Source organism: Fringilla coelebs, assembly GCF_963513975.1.
Source record: "Fringilla coelebs genome assembly, contig: SCAFFOLD_30, whole genome shotgun sequence".
NCBI classification, from domain to species: Eukaryota; Metazoa; Chordata; class Aves; order Passeriformes; family Fringillidae; genus Fringilla; species Fringilla coelebs.
This window is the reverse complement of record NW_028167448.1, coordinates 2,638,529-2,644,360: the sequence shown is the minus strand read 5'-3', so window position 1 is coordinate 2,644,360 and position 5,832 is coordinate 2,638,529.

Here is a 5,832-nt window from a genome sequence, read left to right as displayed (position 1 = left end):
TGTGTAAAATGCTACACTTGTTGCAAACAAATACTTAAAACTTCTATAAATGCTACTATACAATTTGAGTATCAAATTACCACAATGTAGGGGAAGAACCACACAAACTCATTGGGAAAGGGCATATCTCTCAAAGTGCTCACTTTTCTTAACACAACACAGACAACACAGCTTACAATACTTCAGCATTTACCTACATCAGCTTTCTCTGGTTCTCACACACCCTGGACACAATCAAAATAACAGCACACAGTAAAATTCTAGAGATCAAGTCTAACTACCAGGCAGAAGAGGAACTCCCTGAGTTCATACTCACAGTTAAAATGTGCTCCATCTACACAAATCACTACTTCTAAACACAATAAATACCTTCACCGACGTTTCTCCACTTGTTCCACTTCTCCGCAGGGCACTCCCTGTCCTCACAGCCTGCCTCGGCCGGTGCCTCCGGCCTCACTCGGCCCTTTCAGTCGCGGGTAGAAACCCCCCCGCACTGTAGATATACTCCCTTTGTACACCATGCACTCGCACGATTACAAACACACTAACATTAATTGCACAGTGCATTAACTGTACAACGATGCAGTGTCCGGACACCACACACACATGCGAGTCCACTCAAACCCACCCCCAGGGTTGATAGCGGCTGCTCTATCGGACAGTGAACTCTTGTCTCCCAGTCACTCTATTCACCAGGCCACAGGCCGAGCACTCAGATGTCTCTGAGTGACTTATTCATCCCTCCTATCCCCCGGGGCCCTCCTAATACATACTGAATTCTCTGCACACCAGCAGGTCCTTGTCTGTCTCCACAGGAGGCAAGCTGAGATGAGCAGAGCTCCTCTGGGAAGATCTCAGGGGGCACCTAGGAGGGTCTGTTTATCCCTTCTGCCCTGTGGGGACAAAGATGGTCCCTTCGTGGTCAACAGAATGTTTTGAGGAAAAGATCAAAAACTCTACAACTTGTGAAAGTTGTAAAGTCGGTATGTTTATTGCAGCACTGGACGCATGCAGGGATTACTCCCCTCAAAAGGCAAGTGTACCTCTGTGAACTTCAGGTCTCTTTTTATGGCTCTCTCAAATGCATATGCATATAATTTCACAACAGGTTCACATATATTCATTCTACTGATTTCATGTGACACTCGCTAGTAATTCTTCAGAAGGAACTCTTGGGTCAGGTTGCCTTGCTCTGTCTGCTCTCTTCTTCCCCCCTTTATCTCTTGTCTTTCAGCTGAAGCAGTCTCTCTAAGCACAGGCCCTTCAAGAGAACAGGCAGTGAGACTAAACAGCAAGCTACAGACAATTCAAGGATGGACATTTCACCTAAATCAAAATGGATTTCTACCCTGGAAAATTTCTACTCTGTCTCACAGGTAAGTATCCCACAGCATCGGCGGTGTCCAGGGGGGCCCCACGAGGATCTGGAGGGTCTGGGCACCTGCAGGTGACAGGGAACACCAGCCTTCCAGGGCCACAGCGCAGGGCTGAGGAGAGCAGAGTGGGGCCATGGCATCCCCTGAGTACTCACCAGAGAGGCCAAGGGTTTGGGCTGGAAGGGAGAAGGGACAGGGCTCAGCAGTGGTGGCAACATAGGGAGAGTGGCACCCAGGTTAGGGTGTCTCCAAACTGTCCCTATGGGGACATCAGTTCTTGTGGGAAAGTGCATGGGGGTGGCCCCAAAAGATTGGAAGAGGCCAAGGGACATGTCTGGGTCTCAGCTACCCTTGCACCACATCCGTGTGGCACAGACACCTTGGGAACAGGGACACCAAGGCCACCCTGGGCTGAGGAAGAACATGGGGACACTGTGGACACCCCAGGTACAAGGACACCTCAGACACAGCCCATGCTGCCACAGGTCACCCCCACCAGCTCATGATCTCATCCCCATGATCCCATACCCATGGCCACATCCTCATGGTTCTTGTCCCCTTCTATCCCTGCATCCCAGTTCCCTTGTCCTTATCCCCAGAGCTACCTGAGCCCAGAGATGCCAGTCCCCACATTCCTGCTCCCAAATCCCCATCCCCAAATTCCTGCCCCCTGTTCCTGTCCCCAGAGACACCCTACATAATTCACAGTCCCACCAAGGTCCACTGTGGCTCTGCTGGCATTGGGGACCTCAGGGGACCCTGCAGCACCCCTGTGCACCCTCCCCTCCATCTCCAGGGTGTCAGGCCTCTGCCCAGGGAAGTCACCCCACAGGAGCAGCACCACCTTCCCGGCCATCCCGGTGTCCCCAGCCATGTGGACTGGCTGTCACTCACTGCTGTGGCCACCACTCCCCTGGCTGGTGGCTCTTTGGATGAAGGGGAAGGAAGCGAGGTCACGTCTGTCCCCACGTGTAGGTGGTCCTTGGAGGGGGCAGGGTGGCCACAAGCTGGGCACAGGCTGGGGACAAGGGTGGGTGGGACAAAGTGGGACATGGATACCCAGGAGTGGGGGGCTCAGTGGGTTTGGGGAGGCACGGTTCAGTCCCTGGGGAATGGGGGTGCTGTGTAGGGGGAGTCACTGGGAATGGGGGTGCCATGGGAATGGGGATCCCCAGAGCTGGGGAGACTCAGGGATGGGAGTCCCAGGGGAACATGGGCTCCAGAGACTTGGGGTCATGGCATGGGGGAATGGTGGGTTCTGGGAGAATCAAGGTCCTGGGGGAAGGAGGATTTCAGGGGATGGAATGAACAGGAGAGGGTTCCTTGGAATGGGATCTTGGACCATGGAGATCAGTGGGGAATGTCAGTACTGGGATGGGCTGGCAGAGAGGGTGGGACATAAGGAATGGGGCTCCCATGGTTGGGTTCCCAGGGTAATGGGGCTGTCAGGGATGGGCAGTTGCTGAGTGGGCTGATGGGTCACAGCTCCTTTCCAGGGTGCTTCAGATTTTGGGGTTACCCAGGGCCCAGCACAGACCCCACAAGTAACCCCACAAGTAATCCCCTCACAAGGGGGTCACCCCAGCCTTATTCCAAGGGGCTCTAGGTCTCTGTCCCACCAACCCCCAGTGAGTTTTTCCTCTCTTCATTTCCATTTCCATCATTTTACCCCTTAATTTCACAACCCCCACTTCAGACGTTGATGATCCTGGAGAGGCACTGAGCAGGGAAGGGATTAGGCGAAGCCCGGGGTGGGGGAAGCAGGGGTGAGGGGTCTGCAGGGAGGGCTGGGGAGGCTGTGCAGGATGGGGGTGTCTGGCTCTGCCTCCCCAACAATTTCACTTTGTCTCTCCTGCAGCAGAAGGAAGAGGCCATTTGACACCTTTGTCACACGGAGGATGGGTTCTTTCCTGCGGGGGCACATCCAGGGTGCTCCTGTGCTGGGGGGATCCTGTCCTGGGGGGACACCTGGTGGCCAAGGAGGTCCTGTCGTGTGGCTTGGCAGGACCCTCTGGGAGGGTCCACACTTCTCTATTCTTGCTCATCCCCTGCTGGATCTGAGCCGGCAAGAGCAGCTCGGGGATCGAGCCCAGGGAAGGAAGGAGCTCCCAAACTTCTGCTCCTTGAAGCCAGTGGCCATCCAAGGGTGGGGCCCAGCCATGGCCCAGCCCCACTGCACAGGGATGGCCATTGCCCAGCCCTGCTCTGGCCAGCCCCAGGCGGCAGCCAGGACCTGAGGGTCCTCCCTGCCCCCTTGGTTTTGTATCTGGCAGCTTTAGAGCTGCTGCAGAGGTGAGAATTCTGTGGGGGTAAAAGGCCTGCCTGTGGTTTGCTCAGCCCTGCAAGAAGCACAAACCCCAAAGGGAGCCCAAGCAGTGGCTCTGTGAGGGCCTTTGATGGTTTTCAGAGCAGGCTTGGCTGAAAACCCCCCTTGCAGGGGCAGCTGCGAGGGTACCAGTCTGGAAATGCAGCAATTGATCCTTTGTTCCACTAGGTAAGGGACTGAGAGCGCCCCGGAACTACTGCAAATCCCACAACAATCTGTTCAACAACACGATCTGGACCCTCCTTCTTGAACAAAACCTACAGCCTCCTGGAACCTCATGGAAAGAATGTTTGGTTACAGACTATAGCTGCCAAATAACAAGGAAAAGTATAGAAATATCAAGCAGTGGCTCTGCCCCGTTGCTGTAGTGGAGCTCTGGGGAGTGACCCTCTCTGGATTCCAGGTGTCCCCAAAGCTGCTCCATCCCTGTCCTCCGCACCTGAGTGAAAGGCTGAGGGTTTGCAGGAATTGTGGTGTAAAGCCACCAGAGGTGCTTTTGTGGACCCGAGACCTGCCTGGGGTCAGGTGCTGCCTTCCTTCCATTCGGGATCATGGAAAGAGGTCGCAGGCGATGGGCAGGACGTGTGCCTGGTCCCGGGACACTGCTATGCGGCCACTGGGCACTGGGATCCAACCTGCTGCTTTCATGGCTTCTACCCGCTGCTGGTGGTGGTGCCGGGATCAATTGGTGCCTGTGAGTTTGCAAAAGGAGCCCCTGGTTCCCCTCCTCCCTCCTGTCCAAGGCTGCCATTGGCCCTGAGGGGATGGAGCTCGACCGGGGCGCCCCCTGCTGGCCAGGAGCGCTCCCTGCAGCGCCCCCTCCTGGCCGTGGTTATAACTGCCACAAAAACCAACAGCGCTGAGCAGGAGGGAAAGTTCTGGGGTTGTGTTGTTGGTTCTGTACTGGTTTATAAATTTCCCAGTAAAGAGCTGTTATTCCTTTTACTACATTTTGGCCTGAAAGCCCCATAATCTTTGAAATGAAAAAAATGTTTTAGGCATGGGTCTTCTTTGCATTCCAGGAACGTTCCCACATAGATATTTCTCATTTCAATGAGTTGCCAAATCCTGAGTTCCAGTTTGGATGGGACGGACACCCCAACAGGAGACAGGGTCATACACTTGGCTACCTCATGCTCTGCCTTTCAAGCTAGTTGGGCCACCAAGGGCCCACTCCCCAGCTGGCACTTCTGACAACCCGGCCACTCAGGAGCTGGCTTTGGCAGAGTGTCACACTGTCCCCAGTGTGCCACAACTGACAGACTGATGGACAGATGGGCCCTGTCTCACCAAAAGCAAGGGCTGACCCACCCCTGCCACACACAGGTGTTCCAAATGTCTGCAGAAATCATACTTTTCCTGTCTCTGGCACCCAGCCCTGTGCCATGGCCTGATCCTGCCTGCCCTGGAACCCACACAGGGCCTTTGTGACATCCTTGTGTAGGGAACACAGCAGAGGAGGGGTTTTGGGCAGGGAAGAAGAGAATCCAGAGCCTCCTGAAGGCTGCTTTGGCCATCAGGGCAAGGAAGGCCCAGAGCTCTGCCAGGTTCCTCTGGTGGAAGAAACGTGCTGTGGAAAATGTCTGGGGTTTGATTCTTTTTGGGGGCTTTCCATAGAAATTGTTCCTTTTGTGACCCTTTGGACTCTGAACCTTGTTGCTGTTGCTGTTGGTTTTATTCTCTCTCATTGCTGTTGCAGGAAATTGTTCTTCTATCAGTCCTTTGGGATCTTTGTACCCGCACAGGGACAAAGAGGGGCAGTTTTGGTGGCAGCACACACACTTGTGGGTGCCCATGGGTGGGGACCCCCAGTGCCCCCCAGTTCCCCCAGTGTCACAGCACATTCCCATAGATGTCACTGGGTTCCCGTGGTCGCCCCTGGGGTCCCTGCAGTTCCGCGTAGGTCACCTGGGGATCCTGGAGTCTGGTGGCACGGGGGGACGCTGCGAGAGACAGGGGCTGTGGGTTCTGAGTGGGGTGACACTTGTGGGTGACGTGTCCCTCTGTGTGTGTCCCCCCCATACTCACCCGCTGCCCTCTTGGTGTCCACGACGTGGGTGTACAGCACCTCCCCCTCCTCTGGGGTGGCTGGAGAATCTGGGGGGGGCCTGAGGGAATAAAGGGGATGTG